This window comes from Dama dama, chromosome 1 (genome assembly GCF_033118175.1).
Source record: "Dama dama isolate Ldn47 chromosome 1, ASM3311817v1, whole genome shotgun sequence".
Taxonomy (NCBI): Eukaryota; Metazoa; Chordata; class Mammalia; order Artiodactyla; family Cervidae; genus Dama; species Dama dama.
In genome coordinates, this window is record NC_083681.1 from 39,824,120 (window position 1) to 39,843,881 (window position 19,762).

The 19,762-nt window shown below is 42.5% G+C and overlaps 1 long non-coding RNA gene across 1 annotated transcript in view; it reads left to right on the top strand.

Annotated features, from left to right (window-relative positions):
* Positions 1–4,075, top strand: part of LOC133048238 (uncharacterized) — a 39,699-nt gene extending 35,624 nt beyond the window's left edge. Inside the window, exon 5 of the long non-coding RNA XR_009690980.1 lies at positions 3,911–4,075. This is a non-coding gene — a long non-coding RNA (uncharacterized LOC133048238). The remainder of the gene's footprint in view (positions 1–3,910) is intronic.
* Positions 4,076–19,762: the final 15,687 nt, after the last annotated feature.

Consider the following 19,762-nt stretch of genomic DNA (forward strand, 5'->3'; position numbering starts at 1 on the left):
CCAGAGCCAGGGGTCTTTAAGGAGATCAGGGATAGGGTCTCTCTGCACCCCAGATGGAGAGGGCCTTGGTGACATGGCATTGCTCACCGTCCCTGTGGTTAATGAGCTCACCCTCGGGCCGCCGGCCGGTCTGCCGCTAGCTAGCTGCCAGCCTCTCCTCTCGGGCTGTGAGTCAGCCGTGGGCTGTCACTCGATCCAGCTGGGCCATGGAGCCTCGGGAGGCTCCCCAAGCCCAGCACGGCCGCCTGCAGCTGGAGTTTGGGGAAGCCTGCCCTGCCCAGGTCGCCGCCAGCTTCCCTTCCCTGGTGCCTGGTGGGGAAGCAGCTTGTCCTGGTTAGAATTCAGGGCATTGTTAAGGGGCCCCTTGTCACACCCACAGACATCCCACCCCAGCCAGAGGAGGCGGGCCAGCCCTGGAAGGGGACTCCTGCACACACACAGGGTTCTTTGAAGCACTCCAGAGATTTCACTCAATTAATCTCCTTTGTCCTGCACATGATTCCAGTGGAATTAGTCAGCGTTAATGGGTAGCATCTCACCCTACTTCCCTTTCTGCCTGGAAGTACACCCACTAGCCTCTCCCTCCAAACCTTTTGTTTTTCAGCTCCTGGTTGGTAGTCATTCAGCCTATTAACCCTTGCACAGCGCATTGGATGAGGTTGGGGGAGGGAAGGAATCTGCATTGAAGTTACAGGGCAGGAGCCTTTGATATAATTATTCTGTTGAATCTTCACCGTGGTCCTTCAAGGTAGGAATTTTTGTCCATCTAGATGAAGAAATTGAGGGTCAAGCAAATTACATGTCATTCGCTAAAGGTCACAAAGCTGGTGAGGGACAGAGCAGGGATTCAAATTGGAGCCCATCTGATTCCTTGACACTTGCTAATTCTATTAACCAGCACAGCAGGAGAGTTATCTGGGGGAACTGCTATTCCTTACACTGTTTTTATTTATTTTTTGGTGGGAGAAAAGATTTCCTCCCACAGATCCTTACCGTAGGAAACCTTGTTGACGGCATGACCGTGTCCTCAGTCACGGCGTGAGTTTTGACAGTGTGATGACGCAGTGTTGTAAGCTGCAGACATGGTGTCAGTCATCCACTTGACCAGACTACACACCAGCTGGATAACGCAGAGCTCAGGCAGTTGCCTGTTGTTCAATTCTTTGAGCTCAGAGGATCATCACTTGGCAAGTCTGTCCGTCTACCTGCTCCCCCACACTCTACTATCCCACCTCACTCTCCTATTCTGGCTCCCAGACAACACTGGTCCTCTGCTCTTTCCCCCATACTTTTTCTGCTTTCCTTTCCCCTTTAATTTTCTAAACCAGGTGCATTCACACAACATCATCTTCTGTTTAAAAACTATCAACAATCTCATGCAGGGTAGATATCCAAAGAAAATGAAATCAGGATCTTGGAAAGATATCTGCTCTCCTATATTTATTACAACATTATTCACAATAGCTGAGACATGGAAAAACCTCAGCGTCCACTGATGGATGAATGGATGAAGAAATGGGATGTATATTTATATGTGCTTATGTGCTCAGTCACTAAGTCATTTCTGACTCTTTGTGACCCCATGGACTATAGCTTACCAGGCTCCTCTGTCCATGGGATTTTCCACGCAAGAATATTGGAGTGGGTCACCATTTCCTTCTCCAGTATATTTATATAAAGAAATATTATTCAGTCTTAAGAAAGAAGGAAATCCTGCCATTTGCAACAACATGGATGAACCTGGAGGATGGTAGGCAAAGTGAAATAATCCAGACACAGAAAGACAAAAAATGAATGATCTCACTTACATATGGGATCTGAACTAGTTGAACTCTCAGGGTAGAATGGGGTTGCCAGTGGTTTGATGGGAGTGGAGGGGTGGAGGTGGGAAAAGTGGGGAAATATTGGCTAAAGGGTATAAAACTTAGCTCAATAGGATGAATAAGTTCTTGGGATCTAATGCACAGTATGGTGACTATGGTTAACCTATTGATTGTACTTGACATTTGCTAAGAGGTAGATGTTAAGTGTTAAAAAGGTAACTCTACGCGGTGACGGCTGTTATCTAACTCGACTGTGCTGATCATTTTACAAGGTACATGATATCAAAATGCCGTACGTATGTCTTAAGTATACACAATTTTTATTTGTGAATTATACCTCAACATTAAAAAGCAGGGACATCATTTTGCTGACAAAGATCCATGTAGTCAAAGCTACGGTAGTCATGTTTGGATGTGACAGTTGAATCATAGAGAAGGCAGAGTTCTGAAGAATTGATGCTTTCAAGTTGTGGTGTTGGAGAAGACTCTTGAGAGTCCCTTGGACTACAAGGAGATCAAACCCATCAATCCTAAGGGAAATCAGCTCTGAATATTCATTGGAAGGACTGATGCTGAAGCTGAAGCTCCAATGCTTTGGCCACTTGATGTGAAGAGCTGACTCAGTGGAAAAGACCTTGATGCTGGGGAATATAGAGGGCAGGAGGAGAAGGAGGTGACACAGGATGAGATGGTTGTATGGCATCACTGATTCAATGGACATGAGTTTGAGCAAACTCTGGGAGTTGGTGAAGGACAGGGAAGCCTGACATGCTGCAGTCCAGGGGGTCACAAAGAGTCGGACACGACTGAGTGACTGAACAAAAACAATACCTCAACAGAGCTGAAACAAACAAACTTCCAGGGCCTGAAAACCTATGGGAAAAGGCTAAAATCCCCCAGTGAATCATGCATGTCCTTCCCATCTCAGTGGTCCCTCTGTTCAACAGGTTAAAGCCACTGCAGAGCATGTACCAGTCTTTACTGGGCAGCATGTACTCGGGGCTCTAAGACTTTATAGTTCAACCTTCTACCTGAAACAGCCCTCCCTCCTGTTCTCACTGGCAACTTCTTTCAAGAGGCAATTCAATGCCACTTGTTCTGAGAAGACTGCACTCTCCTGACCCCCTGTGGGGTGCCAACCTTGCTCCTGTCTCCCCGAGTTAATGTCTGCATCCTCCAGTAGGCCAGCAGGGTTCAGCAACAGTGGCAGGATTCACTGGCATGTTACACTTGGGTCTGAACTGGGTAGCAAGCGATTTGCACTGCTGGTAGTAAAAGCACCCAAGTTTTCAAATGAGCTGCTTTTGTTATAAATTGGAGTGGATTCAAGGTTATTCTTATAATAATGTCATTTTCACTCACTCACATGTTTTTCTGAGTAGGCGAGAAAGGGGTGGGGCCACAGCTAGCTTGCTGATCATTGTTCCAAGTGTTAAAGAAAAAAGATTAAGAAGGGATCAACAGATCTAGAGATGCATAAGTGGGCCATGGATAATCCACGACGAAGGCAGGGATGCATGTCTGCATGGAGAATTTATCATTTGTGTGTGTGTGGGGGGAAGGAGTTGGTTTATATATTCATGATCAACAAAATGCTCCTGGATCAGAGCAACAGTAATCTTTTACCATATTGAAGGTTAACTGTGATAAAGATGGAAGAGTGTGGAAAATACTTGATGCTATGATAAGAGGGAAAAAAGGCAGCACTTGAAACTTACCATAAAGAGTCAATGCAAATCTGGGAGGAAGACAAGCAGAGAAACAAAAAAGCCCTGATTTGAGACCTAGTGAGGTTTTAGGGTAAGTTTTCCCTCTAATGCACCAAGCAGTATCTTATCTTATAGACCCTTCTCCTGGGTCTTCCATCACCCAAGCTGAACAGTGCCTGGTCACCAATCCTGTAGCTGTTAGCAGCCCATCTGTTTTAGAGCTTCAGGGAATAACAGTCCATCCCATCTGCAGCTCAGTGACCTGATGCACTCCACCAGAGGAAGAGGCCTATTGGCCATCCCTGTTTGAATCAGTCATCAACACCAGTATAAGTTATTTAGCCATCACTTTGCTAATGTTCATTCTGTCCTTTCCAGAACGGCCCAGACCTTCTTGCCCTTGACTGAGCCCCTGACCTCCCAAACTCCAGTGACTGAGCCCTCAGGAATTGCCTGTTCCACAACCGCCAAACCACCCGAGCTCTTCAACTTCTCCCCGGTGTGTTCCTTCCCACTCCTTCTGAGTAATGAAGGCCAGCCAGCCCCAAGGACACCACACACCCCATGCCCCTCTCCAGTCATGGCCGTTTATCCTCTGCACCACAGTCTTAGGTTGGAAGGTTTGTCGCTATCTTTGTTCCCAAACGCTGCCTCCACAGTATTATTTTTCTCCCCTTGAGATCCACACTTCATGCCCACAGTGCTTACCCTTTCCTGTTGCATTCACCGTCCAGCCCACCATCCCACGTTTCCATCCACCAAAGACCTGAGTCCCTAGTTTATCATCTTCCCTTACATTCATTGCTGATTTCTACCTGACTGACCTCAGTATCTGCATGGGTAGCTCCTCCAACTCCAAGGCCCCATTCATTGTTTCCTTTTCCTTCCCAGTTAAGCTCCTCCAAAGAATTGTCTCTACTTACTGTCTCCATTTTCCTTACTCCGCTCTTCCTCCTTCAGCCACTCCAAATAAGATGCTGGTACTGCATACACCACACAGCAGCTCCCATTAAGGTCACCACTGACCTCCTTGTCAACAAGTCCAAGGGCTGTTTTCTCACCCCCGTCCTACTTGCCTTCTTAGCAGCAGCTGACACTGCAGACCGTTTCTTCCTTGTGGACGCTCTTCCCTTGGCTTTAAAGACAAAATATTCTCCTAGTTTCTTCCCTAGTTCCCCTGTATATTTTGCAGGTCTATCCTTCTCACTCTCACCATCAAATACTCATGTTCCTCTTCCTAGGTGAGCACATCCTCACCCACAGCTTCAGTTTTCCATAGAGAACATGGAAGTATATACCTTCAGACTTCACCTCTTCTTCTGAGTTCTGGGCCTGTAGCCTCAACTTTGACTTGATATTTCCAAGTGGAAATCTCAAAGGCAAATCAACAGGCCCCAAACCCTGATCCCCCTCCCGGCCCCCGGCTCCCCACCCAATGCCCCACGTGGTCCTCTTTCAGTGTTTTCTGTCTTTGAGGATAGCACCACTCTTCATCTCATCACACAAGCCAGAAACCTCAGAGGTATTTTTGGTATCTCTTTATCTTGCACATCTTATCTCCAGTTTATTGCCAAGGAGTATTTCTTTTCCCTCCTAAAAGTTTCTCAAATCCATCTACCGCTCTTGATCTCCAACTTACTGCCCTAGTCCAAGTCAACATTATTGATTGCAAGGACAGTTGCTTTGGTTTAGGCTCTGCCGCATATAATCTGAATCCTTCCAGTCTAGGCCCTACAAGAGCATCTCTAGGCGTCTGTTTGAAGTAGTCAACTAATTATGCTTACAACACAGATGACTTTTCATCTTTTTAGAGCAATTACAAAACCCTCATCATGGCCTAAAGGCTTTTTATCTATCCCTCCATCCAATATTCTCCCCTCTCCAGTTTTCTTCCCCTTCCCCATCCTCCCATCCCCTCTTGCCCCAGGGATTCTGAATGGTTATTTCCTCTGCCTAGAACAGTCTCTGTACCCCTGGCTTAGTTAACTTCTACTTATGCTTCTCATCAAATAGTGTGAGCATTTTCTTCAGTGTGAGCATTACCTTCTCAGAGAAATCTGTCCTGACCTCCCCAAAGAGGTCAACTTTCCCTTTAGCAAGGTTTCATAACACCATGCATGTACTTCTTCATGGCACTAATAGCAGTAGACAATCATATGCGTCATTATTTGAGTAATGGCTTTCTTTCTCCTTACATTAGAGTTCCATGTGGGGCAGGAATCATATTTGATTTTGATCAACATTGAATCTCCAGCACAAAATACAGAATTTGAACACCCAAGTTAAAATAACAGCTTCCATCACTTTTATTTTTGGTAGCTTTATCCTTTTCCATCGTAGTTATAATCACTTGCCATATATGTACTTGTTTATTTGGTTATCTCCCTCGCTAGATTGAAACTTCCACGAGGATAGAGAATTTGTTTACCACAATGCATTTTATTTCTAGCACCTGAAATAATGCCTAGCTGTAGTAGTCACTCCATAAGTAGTTTTTGCATAAATAGTAAGTGTTTAATAAATATTTATTGAAATAATAAATGTATTTTTCACAAAACATAAGCAACAACCCTCCCCAGCAACAGTATGGTATTTAATTAGCCCATCTAGCTATTATGCACTTGCATGCCTACATTTGCCATAAATAAATCCATTACATAAAGTTATAACAATAACTACAAAATTTACCAAAATATCTACCTTGCCCTAATTAATACATAAAATTGAACATTAATTACAGTCAGCAGAAACTTGTTTGCTTATCTGCCATTTAAATAATTGACTAATCAATTGCCCCCAGAAGAAGAAATTCAAAGTGACAAATATCCCATCCATAAATGCAGTGCAATATTTAAGTAAATCTTGAGTCCTTGTTTGTCTCATCTTAAGCTAAATGTTCTCCTTTTCATAGGCATCGCTGAAATGCCCTTCAAATGGGTTTTACCATTACAGCCGCTGGTGAACATGGAAATGCTCATTTTCCCAGTAGAGCCTATGCGTTCTTAAAGAACAAAATTGAGTGAGGGTGGATTGAAGATGGTGGAGAACAGAGGTGGGAAAGCCGGATATCTAGGAGCTGAAATCCTAGGGAAGAACACTGAATTTGCTTCGTGTCTCGTGCCAATAGGGCAAGAAAGAGAGAGGCTCATGATCTTGCTCCCATCGTCCCAGTTTTCCCAAAACCTTTATGGCTTCCTTTGGTGTTGGTCAGAGAAATCTAGACCACTTACGCCACCTGCTGTTCAGATTGGGGAATGGCTTGCGAACACCAATGACTCGGGATTTTTATTTCAAGCAATTTCGACCTCCTGCTGCTGCTGCTGCTAAGTCGCTTCAGTCGTGTCCGACTCTGTGCGACCCCATGGACTGCAGCCCACCAGGCTCCGCCGTCCCTGGGATTCTCCAGGCAAGAACACTGGAGTGGGTTGCCATTTCCTTCCAATGCATGAAAGTGAAAAGTGAAACTTCTACCTAGCTCACTCCCTATTCACAACTTTCTTCTTTTCTGCTACACCACACCTCCTGAACTGTAAATGGACACAAAGGCAAGCCTTGGGAGGGCGCGTTTGGGAAAACTATGGCTCAAAGTCTCCACCTGCCATTCTTACTTCTGTTAGTGTTTTAGCCACTTGTTTCAATTCAGTGAGCTCTCCTGAGTAGGCCCTGGAGTAACCAAGACAATGAGACGTGATTCTTCTCCCCAAGGATCTCACAGTGTAGGAGATTAGCAATCAGACGCTCAAGCAAATAGTTACAATGCCGGTGTCGTGATATAAGCATTATAGACCTGGAGGGACATATGAAGTCTACCGGCGGAATCCAGAGGGCCTCAGAGAGGAGGTGATATTTACCTACACTCTGGGGATCAGCAGAAGCTCACAGGAGGAAAGGGGAATTATCATTTTAGGCAGACAGAATGGTATATGCAAAAGTAGGGAGGCCCAAACATTCATAGCCTTACTCTGGAAACGGCAAGAAGTTGGTAACTTCTGTTAACAGTTTATTACAGCGTCTTTCAGGTTTTTCAAGCTGCATGTTCATGAGTATATTTGTGGATGGATGTGCATCTGTGACTTAGATTCATTTTGCTAAATGTTACATTTTAGAAATCTCTCTGTGTTGATGAATTAAGACCTGCTTGTTCTTTTTACTTATGCACAATGTTCCATCGTGTTGATCTCTCACTGTCCCTCTTTAGTGCACAATTTAGGTGGTATCCAGTTTTTCGCCTTGTATGTCTATCTTTGTGAACATGTGCAGGGATTTCCTAGAAGGGAAGTTGCTGAATCAAAGGGTACCCGTATTTAAATTTTGACTAATAGATCTTAAAGACCTTCCAGAAAGTTTCTATCAATTTACATTCCTTATGACAGAGCAGCTAAAATAAGTCAAATGAGCTAGCAAGTCCTTCAAAATTTTCCCTTTATGATTTAATCCATGTGCATAATGTTTTTTTCTCCCCAAAATAATGATCCTGACAGTAATGCTACATGCCTGAAATGAAATTGCTTCTTATGTAGTCATGGCAACACGCTCTAAGGGTGTTGGTATATCCCCATTTTACAGATGACAAGACACTGGGGCTCAGAGCAGCTGGGTTTATCCACAATGCTCCAGGCAGTCAGAACCAGAACTGGAACTCAGCATCCAGAATCCTAAAGCGCTTTCTACTACTCTGTTGCTAGGCAACGCTTCTCCCTTTTGATTCCTGTGCCAGTGCTACTTGTTGCCATGGTAGTGCTGGAACAAGGAGCAGTAAGTTGTAATTAAGCAGTGAGCTAGGATCTTTGCTCCTCGCAGAAAAGGGTCTTTATGCCCTTACATGCGATTGGACGGAGAGGGACAGCTGGGTGGAATGGCTGGGTATCATGGAAGTTTCATGTGGGACAGATGTCTGTTTTTCACCTCTGCCTACTTAAAATCATTGCCCAGGAATGCCTTACCTTCACGCTGTCTTGTCAAAAACCAGAATCCATCCTTGGTGTATGCCTTCTTTACTCGGTCTAGAAGAAACAGGGCATTGTTGTAAATGACACCACTCCGGAATCAGAGAGACCTGAGTTCAAATCCTACACCTGCCACTTTCCTGCAAGTCACCTACATTTTCTGATTCTCAGTTTTCTTCATCTGAATGGAGACAAACATGCTTACCTCCTCAGGTTCTATATGTGAACTGCGTGAGATAAGGGATGCAAATCACTTAGCAAAATGCCCAAAATTCACTGCCATTTATTAGGCTCTCAGTACGTGAGGCCAATATTTGCTCTGTCACTGTCATTATTCACCCTCCCATTCATCTTTGGACGTTTTGCAGTAATCAAAAGGGTTCTAAGACCTCTCTAGTATTCCATCACTCAACACCGAGTTGAGGGATTAAGAAAGCTAGTCATCTTTTTGTCTTTAGACAAGAACACTCACAAAAAGATTTTCAGAAGATTGGCTATAGTGAAATTCTGAACCTCAGAAATGCATTATCTGCCCCAGCAATGAGTAATCTGTAGTAGGAGGAAAAGTGAAAAACTGTTTTTCAAAGACGACAAGAGAAATTGCACAATTCAAATGACTGCAATTGCCTTCTCAGCTGAATCCAAGAAAATTAAAAAAAAAAACAACTCATTCACTTGAGTTTTTGAACGCCTATGGTATGTTAGGCCCCATCCAAAGGGTGAATAGATGAATAGAAGGTGGCCCTTGCCTCAGGGAGCTCACGGATTAGCAGGGGAGAGAGGCATTTATAATAATTATAGCAATGTGATAGCCGCAATAATGAGGTTGGTGGATGGTAATGGTGGGGACACAGGGCAGGAGTCAGCAAGCACTTCGCAGTGCTGGGACCAGCTCAGCAGACAGACAGGGGCCAAGGCACTGAGGCAGAGAGGAGGACCGGGACGCAGGAGAAAGCCCGGTGTGCGCAGACTGGGTGCAGGCAGGGGTGGGGAGCGGGGCAAGGAGGCGGGTGTCTGCCCCGGATGCCTCTCCAGCAGCCTGGCCCCGCACTGTGGAGCTCGCACCCCAGAGAAGCACCCCGTCCGCTCTGCTTCTCACACTGTCTCCTTACCTCATGATTTACCTTCCTCTGCCATACCTGACACACCCTCATCATTTGCTTTTCTTGCAGAGATGTTCTACTGCCTCTAGATAAATAACTCTGCTTGGTCTGGTCTTTGGTGCAACCCTTAGCAGGCTCAGAATCCAGAATGTCTATCTCATCTCAGGGCAGCCAGATGGAGTTGTTGCCATCGTGAGCAGCCCTGATTACCTTTCCAGGCTGTGTCCTGGGGACATGGCTCAGGTCCTAGAGCTGTGATACAGGAAATGCCTCACGGTCTCAGGTGAGGCAGAACAAAAGCTGACCTGTCATTGACCTGGAAGGGAAAGACGCAGGCCATCCTACACATGTGGCCTCCGGGGGGTCCCCGCTGTGCCTGACGATGAGGACATGAATTTTTTGTTCTTCCCCTCCGATTACTGGGAGAATACCAAGTTGCCTTTGAGCATTTCTCCTGGGACATGAATCAGCCAGCTATTCCTCCAGAATGCTCCTTGCTAACCCAGGGCTCTTTCTTGGAATGGCATTGCCTGCTCTGTGGGTGCAATTCCAAGAAGGATTATTGCAGACACGCTCAGCAGTGAATGGTCTCAGACAGCTGAGAGGCACTGGTCACTGTGTGTGGCTGCCGGTCTGGTTGGCCAGCTGGGTATCTGCCTGAACCAATCCATCCCAGCGGCTGTGGACCACACGCCTCCTGGGGCTGTCACCTCCTGGAGTTGTGGTGTACCAGGCCCTCCACCACAAGCTCCGGGGGCTGCCGCCTTCAAGGCTGGGCGCTACAAATGTGTGTGCATTTGGGTGGAATGAGGGTAGGAGCGTAGGAACACAGCAGTACCACACACACCCACCTGATGGTGCCCGAGTGGGCAATGGAGGGCTTTGGGCACATCAAGGACTGTGTTGATCAGACTCCAAGGTCCAACATCTCCATTTCTAGCTCACTGGAGATCCCTCTCAAATTCTGTTGAGATGATATGGACCCAAGGGCATGAAGTTTAACACAGTCATTCTTGAACTTAACCTTGGCTGAACAGAGGCTAGATTCTTGTCTACTTTCCAGAGCTCCTAGTCTAGAATAAAACATAATGAACTTGGGGACCACCCTTCCCTCACAATGGGCTTCCCTGGTGGCTCAGATGGTAAAGAATCTGCCTGCAATGCAGGAGACTTGGGTTCGATCCCTGGGTTGGGAAGAATCTCTGGGGAAGGGAATGGCTACCCACTCCAGTATTCTTGCCTGGAGAATTCCATGGACAGAGGAGCCTGGCAGTCTACAGTCTAGGGGGTCACAAAGAGTCAACATAACTGAGTGACTAATATTCCCTCACAACACACAGAAATGCATTTCACTGCTACTAACTTATTATTAACTTTGTCCTGAGTGTATCACTAGAAAAGCTTAGCTCCTATTGTATTATGCTTTGAAATGCACCCCTGTTGGGCAAATGTGTGTGGGGAAGTGAAAAGAGGAGGGCCAGAAGTCCTATTGCACAAACAGAAGAAGATCAATGAATTTCAAAGTGGCTCTTCCACTACTTGCTGCAGAATCTTGGGCAAGTTACTAAAATCTCCATTTTCTCAAACAGGTCAGTAGTGTTTATCTTGAGATTGTTTCCAAAATTAACATGATACAACATACATAAAATTCTTAGCACTGCCTCTGATACAGGTAAGTGCTCAGGAATATGAGCTATGATGGTATTGTTCTATTTTTTTAATTGATAAATCATCTGAGTGCTTCTAAGAAAGGATCAAAGTTAAACTGACAATTTAGGGCAGTGACTTTCATCACTGAGCACAACCTGGCCTGTACTAACCAGACATGTTCTCAGCCTCATCGCTGATATAAAAAGTACAGGTTCCAAGGAAGAGCCAATTGCTCTAATTAAGCCAGGAGTGGGTCATTGTGGTTGGCACTTTCCACCTGCCTGAGAGATAATGGTTCAGATGGAACCCTGCTTTTCCATTCAAGTCCTGAGTCACTCATGTAAGTGACCCCACTGTGACTAGTCAGCCAGGACAGATCTAGAGAATATCAGCCTTTGCATCCACTCTTTTCTGCATGAGAAAGCCTCACAGTCTCAGGAGTCCTAATCATAAGTTTGTCCTTGCACAACCAGGAGGGGCAGAGAACAGGAAGGTATGCTACATCTCTTATCCTTGAGTTGGATCTAAGGAAAGAGCATTTGTTTTAAGGTCTTGCGTGCCAAGCAAGCTTTCTTTGAACTACTCTTGGATCGGACAGAGTGGAGCTGAGTTCTTCCTACTTTCAGGGTAGTTACACTATATTGTTTATTGGCAGCTCAACACTATTCCCCATCTTATCTACTCTGCCCTGTACTGTGATGAATGGAAGCCTGAGTACTAGAGTATTCCCGAATTCCTTGCCAGGGTTCTGGGCTAGATTGCTCTACTCTAGGTACCTGCATAGGATTTGGGATGTGAAAAATTGGTGGAGACATTGTATTGCTCCTCGGGCAAAGATGAACAGATATGTGGCTTTAGCAGATGTGAGGTGCTTCAGAGGCACCCCTCTACAAGTCGCCAGTGCTGGGGCTGCAGCCAGCAGCAATCACCTCTAGTTTCCCCTGGCTGCTGCGACTTCTGGCTTCTGAGTCCTGGAAGTGAGGCTCAGAGTCAGATGTGACTTCCCCTCACTTCCATTCCTCGGCCCCTTCCAACTGTTCAGCAAGCATCGAATTCCCTGGACTAAATTCTCTTCTGCTGAAAATACCTAGAATGGTTATTTCTGTTTTCCTGACCCATAGAAAGTGCCTGGCTTGAAACATCTTATTGGCTGCATTATTAGCTGTTTTTTCCCCCTGCATTATTGAATCTCTACTGAAGTAGTCCAGGCAAATTAATGATCTTCATGTCTTATCTCTGCCCCAATGACCTAAAACTCTTTTTTTTTTTTTTTTCTCCTGGGGAAATAAAGACAGAAAAGAAAGGTCTCCCTGCACAAAGATAAGCCACGCTCTCTATCCATTTGAAACATCTTTTAAAAACACAAATACCTACTGGGAACTGAATGCCCCATAAATTACTTTGATTTGATAATCACATCATCTAACTCACAACTAACACCATTTCAGAAAAAAAGCTTAATTTAATTTTATGCATGAAGAGTATTATAAATGCATTAGCAGTCATCAGAGTAAAAGAAAAAAAAACACACCCGTATTTTAAGCATCTTGACAAGTCAGGTTGTTTTGCTTCTTTCAATGCCTGCTTCTCTTACCTACATGCATATGTAATTTTACATTATGAAAAAAATACATGGTTTTTACATAAAATTTACATAAAATGCATAATTTTACATTATGTAAAATTTCATAATGCTAACCACTGTGAAAACACAATTCTATAATCTGCTTTTTTTGTATTTAATAGTACTTTAATAAAATTTCTATCTTATCATGTAGATGTCCTAATTGTCATGTTTAATTACTTCATAATATTTACTTGAGTGAATTGATCATAATTTACTAACATTTCTCCCATGATTGAATATTTAGGCAGGTTCAAATTATTTTGTTAGTATGCTTAATGCTCCAGTGCACATTTTTTTCTTCTGTTGATTCACCTCCTTAGGATAAATTCCCATGAGTGGAATTTCTAGGGCAGGAAGTCTAGCTGCCTCTGGAATGATTTCCACTCTTCTCTCACCTAGCCCCCAGGGTTTCATGCCTGATTAGTTACTTGGAGGGGCTTCCAAGGTGGCTCAGCTGTAAAGAATCTGCCTGCCAAACAGGAGATGTAGGAGACGAGGGTTCGATTCCTGGGAAGATCCCCTGGAGGAGGAAATGGCAACGTACTTCAGTATTCTTGTCTGGAGATTTCCATTAACAGAAGAGCCTGGCGGGTTACAGTCCAGAGGGGTTGCAAAGTGTCAGACACAACTGAGTGACTGAGCGCGTGTGTGCGCACACACACACCCACACCGACCCACACACACACACACACACATCATTTCAGAGAGCCAGTCTGAATCCCACTTTTCCAGTTTCCTGGTCTCAGTCTTCGTTCCCTGTTTGCTGGTGCTCATTGAATGCTAGTCATCGTGTTAAGAATTTTATATATGTAATGGATAGAAAAATATATATAGTTGAAGTTTGAACTTAGAAAGGTGGCAGAAATCTATTAAGGGGTAAAAATAATCCTGTGTTTTTGTTAGGGATACATCTCAATAGACTTGTTGGCTATAAAAGTGGAAGCATCTCTGAACAGAATCAAACAGGAATAAGTTTAGCAAACAAACAAACAAACAAACAAAAACAGTGAGAGGCAGGGGGAGGGGTATTGCTCTCTATGACAGAGTGAAAAGAAAAGTCTTGGAGAATTCTAGAGCTGTCGTCTGCTGGGTCCTTAAGAAGGTACTGGTGGCTTGGAGAAAGAGATACAGTCTAACCCTGGCTGTGCATTACAATTACATGGGGGACTGACTTTTACGAGTTTTTTAAAAATTGAAAAAGAAAATGAAATTCTAGCTTGCTTACAGAAAATTACACACATCATATGTGTACAGCCTGGTGGATTTTCACTAGTAAGCATACTTGTGCAGTTATCACTCACATGAAGGAAATATTACCAGCATCCAGAATTCGCCGTCCTGCCCCTCCCCAGGAACTACCCTGTTCCACCTAGGTAGCCGCCTGACTTCTTATGCCATGGATTAGTTTTGCCTGTGCCTGAATTTTATAAAAATGAAGTAATAAAATATGTATACTTTTTTGTTGAGCTTCTCTTTTAAACATTATTTTGTGAGATTTAGCTTTGTTGATACAAGTAGCAGGAATTTGGTCCTTTTCATTTATGTATAGCATAACCATAGAAAAAATATATATGGATATTTCTCTGTATTTTTGTTCACCACTAATGTATATTGGTCTTGCTTTCAGTGTTTTCCTTATTTTTATTGTTGGTATTTGGTATTATTGGTATTCTTTTAAAACATTTAAGATTATGGTAAAATATCTTTAACAAAATTTTAACCATTTTTAAGTGTATAATTTGGCTGCATTAATTCACTAGCTGCTATCTACTTCCAGGACATTTTTAAAAATAACAACTTTATTGAGATTTGATTCACCTACCATGCAATTCATCTACTTAAAGTATAAAATTCAATGGTTTTTAGTATATTCACAGAATTATGCAACCATTGTTACAATCAGTTTTAGAATTTTTATCACTCCAATCAGAAATGCCATACCCATTAACAGTCACCCTACTCCCACCAGCCAGCCCTAGGCAATCACTAATCAACTTTCTTTATCTGCAGGTATATAAATGTTCCCATTCTGGACATTTCATGTAGCTAGAATCAGAAAAGGTCTTTGTGACAGACTTTTTTCACTTGGCATAACATTTTTAAACATGTTATAGCCTGCATCAGTATTTCATTCCTCTTTATCGCTGAATCACATTCCATTGTGTGAGTATAAACATTTTATTTCTCCCTTCATCAGCTGATGGACATTTGAGTTGTTTCCAGTTTTTGGCTGATGAATAGTACTGCCATAAACATTTGTGTACAACTGTTTCTCTGAACTTATGTTTTCATTTCTCTTGGTATACATACCAAGGAGTGGAATTTCTGGGTCATATGGTAACTCTACATTTAACATTTTCAGAAACTTCCTGACTGTTTTCCAAGGTGGGCTCAAATTGGTCATGGTACTACCAGTAATGTGAAGGTTCTAATTGCTTTACATCCTTACTAACGGTTGTAATTGTCATCTGTTTGATGATAGCCATTATAGTAGGTGTGAAATGGTATCTCACCCTGTTTTTATTTGCATTTTCCTGATGTCAGTGATACTGAGCATTTTTCCATGTGATTATTGGCCATTTGTATATCTTCTTTGGAGAAATGTCTATTCAGATACTTTGTCTTATTTGTTTTTATAATTGAGTTGCAAGAGTGCTTTCTACATTCTAGATAGAAATTCCTTATCAGATATATGATTCACAAATAGTTTCTCCCATCTTGCAGACTGTCTTTTCACTTTTTTGATGTAATCATTTGAAGTACTAAAGTTTTAAATGTTGATGAAGTACAATTTATCTTTTTTTCTCTTCTGTTTCTGTGTAATAGGTGTCACATCTAAAAATCTGTCTAACCCCAAAAATCTATTGTTTACAAATGCCTAGTTTTCTTCTCAAAGTTTATAGTTTTAGTTCTTATATTTTTTAAATTTGATCCACTTTTGTCCTGAATATTCTTGTTTGTGACTTTTTTTTTGTCCTGAATATTCTTGTTTGTGACTTTTAGCAAATATATGTACACATTTCTTTGGGTGTATACATAAGAATGTAATCACTGGGACATAGGGGGGTTGTATGTTCAGCTATAATCTTGTAAAACAGTTTTTCAAAGTGGTTGCACCAATTTATTGTCTGATTCACAGTGTATGAGAGCTTTGTTGCTATATCATTGCCCACACTTGGTGTCTTTTTCATTTTAACTTTTCTAGTAATGTTTACTAGTATTGTACTGTGGTTTTCATATGCATTTGTTTGAGGACTAATGAAATGAAAAACATTTTCATTTCACATGTTTTTGCCTTTGGGACACTTCTTTTGTGAAATGTCTTTTCAAGTATTTTGCCTAATTTTTCCTCATTGTAGGAGTTCTGTTTTAGTTCTCTAATGCCAGGTAACAGAACACCTCCAAATCTTTGGTATTAATAGCAATGATTTATCAGTGATTTCTGATAGTGACAAAATTGGATAAAACAATAATTTATCACTTTTCTGTGTGTGGTTTATGAATTCACTGGTGTTTCCTCTGCTAGCTTCATCTGAGCTTACTCATGTTACTATATTCAGCTTGAAGGTTGGCTGATTGGAATTAGAGGGAGTTTGTGACCATTCAATAATTTACCACAGCTTTTTTTTTTTTTTTTTTAACACATTCTAGACAGGAAGCCTTTTCTGATATACATATACCTCAAATACATATATATGTATGTATATATTTTTCCCTCCAACTCTGGTTTGCCTTTTCTCTCACCTAATAGGGTCTTTAAAAATTTTTTTTTGGTTGATTGTACTTTGCAGAATGCTGCTGCCTTCTTTTTCTAAATTTTAAATTGGGGTATAGTTACTTTACAATGTTGTGCTTCTGCTGTGCACCAAAGTGAATCGGCCACATGTATAAATATATCCCCTCTGCCTTGGATTTCCTTCCCTGTGAAGTCACCAGAGCATTGACTGGAGTTCCCTGTGCTATGCACCAGGTTCTCATTAGTTATCTGTTCTATACACATTAGTGTGTACATGTCAATCCCTACCTCCCAACCCCTCCCATCCCCCCTGACCCACTTGGTACCTATATGTCTGCTGTCTACCTCTGTGTCTGTTTCTGCTTGGCAAATAAGTTCATCTGTTCCATTTTTCGATATGTGGTGTATATATGTTGATATGCAACAGTTGTTTTTCTCTGTCTGACATATTTCATTCTCCATTACAGTCTCTAGATCCATCCACATCTCTGGAATGGCACAATTTTGTTCTTTTCATGGCTGAGTAATATTCCATTGTAAATATGACCACATTTTCTTTATCCATCCATCTGTTGATGAACATTTAGGCTACATCCATGTCCTGACTATTGTAAATAGTGCTGCGATGAACATTGTGGTGCACGTATCTTTTTGAATTAAGGCTTTTTCTGGGTATATGCCCAGTAGTGGGATTGCTGGGTCATATGGTCATCTAATAGGGTCTTTTGATAAACAAAAGTTCTTAATTTTAAGCTAGTCTAATTTGTCAGTTTCTTTGTTTATGATTACTGCTTTCTGTGTTCTGTTTAAGAACACAATTAAGTATTAAAATATATTTGTCTACTTCAAGGTCATAGAGATATTCTCCTATGTCATTGCCTTAAAACTTTATTGCTTACATTAATTTCATTTAGATTTAAAATCCACCTTGTTTTGATTTTTTGTATATGGCATGTGGTAGGGATCAATTTATCTGCTTTTCCATATTAAGATTCAAATAATAACACAATTCATTTTTTCTCTACTACGCACTGTTGTAATTCAACTGTCCCTGTATGTATGGGTTTGTCTTCATTCTGCTCCACTGATCTATTTGCATATACTTGCCCCAAGTCTTGCACCAATTCTGCATTAAATGCAGCAGTTTTATAAAAAAAGTCTTGAAATTGCAAAGTGCAAGTCATCAAATGTTTCTCTTAAGGTATACTGATTCATCTTGGTCTTTTGCATTTCTAGATAAATTTTAGATTCTTGAATTAGAGAGAAGGAAAGGTCATGCACAACCCAGCAAGTTTCCATACCTCCCTCCCCTTCCCTTTTGGAATATGGCTTACTGAAAACAACAACAACAAGCACTCATTCTACTTGCTTCTCTGTGTCCTAGTTTCACAGGACTACCCCCACCTCCCTCTGCAAGGGAGGGCTATGGGTTTCCAGCATGGTCTGGGTGGATAAGTCCACTTCACAGATGAAATGTTAGGAGGCCCTTTTAGCTAATATAACAAAGGTTTGCCCACCTACCTTTATTAACAAAACAAAACAAAGCAAAAAACCAACCAAACAAATGGATATGGCTTGGTCTCCTTCAGTCTGATTACTGCATTTAATTCTCAACTGGTTTTGAACTTAGACCAGGAGAAGAAGTGCTGTTTTGGGATTCCCCAAATCTGTGAGGAATTGTGAGGGATAACGACCCTTGACATTCAATTTTCTGCCTGGGCTGCAGTTACTCTTTGCTATTTCCTCTTCTTTAGTAGAAGACACTCATATACACATAAGCCTTCAGTTGGTGGCTCTCTGGGGAAGAAGGAATAAAAGTGGCTGGCTCAGGGTTCCAGCCTCAAAGTGAGGAGGCTGAGCTGGGGAGCAGCATTAAGGGGCCCTGGAGGTGTCAGGGGAGGATTGTGGCCTCCTGTATGCTAGACACACACCTCATTCCTCTGCTTGTTAATGAAAAGCTATTCTCAGAAGGGTGCTAGTTGCCAAGTTGATCTGATTCTTTTGTGACCCCACGGACTGTAGCCCACCAGGCTCCTCTGTCTGTGGGGTTTCCCAGGCAAGAATACTGGAGTGGGTTGCCATTTCCTCCAGGGGATCTTCCCGACCCACGGATCAAAACTGTGTCTCCTGAATCTCCTGCACTGGCAGGAAGATTCTTTACTACTGAGCCACCAGGGAAGCCCAGAAGGGTGCTAGTGATCTACATATATCAACAAGTAAACACTGCATAACAAATTAGATCATACCTCACAACAACCACTTGTCCCTACTTACAGGTGTAGATGAGAAGACCTTGCAAGTCCATTTGTTCCAAAACAATAACTTGGAAAAAGAATAGGGGAGAAAAAAAACTACCCCTCCCTGAACACGTTCACACCTGTGCCCAGGGACCAGCAGACACGGTGTCCTTGGAATGGGGTAGGGGAACCTCCAGGATTAGACTTAGAACCACACAGGGAGCTGTGGCTTCTTCAATGAAAAATGGTCAAGCTTGGGTCTCTCATAAGAGTGCTGGGTGGAAGCCAAGCCAATGCCTCCAGAGATCCCCTTGTCATTGGCATGACCTTATACCATCAACTGTACAGTGAATCTATGGTAGAGGCCCTCCATGCAACCAAGCAAGGACCTTCTTGAATGTCACATTTAGAATGACCAAGAGAAGGATGCTGCAACCTTGCTGACCTGCATCTGAAGGGTCCCATGTGGACACTCCCAGGACACTGGCAGGCCCTTTTAAAACACGATGTGATCAAGAAACAAGAAAAAAGCCAAATAAATAACCTAACTCTACACCTAAAGCAATTAGAGAAGGAAGAAATGAAGAACCCCAGGGTTAGCAGAAGGAAAGAAATCTTAAAAATTAGGGCAGAAATAAATGCAAAAGAAACTAAAGAGACCATAGCAAAAATCAACAAAGCTAAAAGCTGGTTTTTTGAAAAAATAAACAAAATTGACAAACCATTAGCAAGACTCATTAAGAAGCAAAGAGAGAAGAACCAAATTAACAAAATTAGAAATGAAAATGGAGAGATCACAACAGACAACACTGAAATACAAAGGATCATAAGAGACTACTACCAGCAGCTCTATGCCAATAAAATGGACAACTTGGATGAAATGGACAAATTCTTAGAAAAGTATAACCTTCCAAAACTGAACCAGGAATAA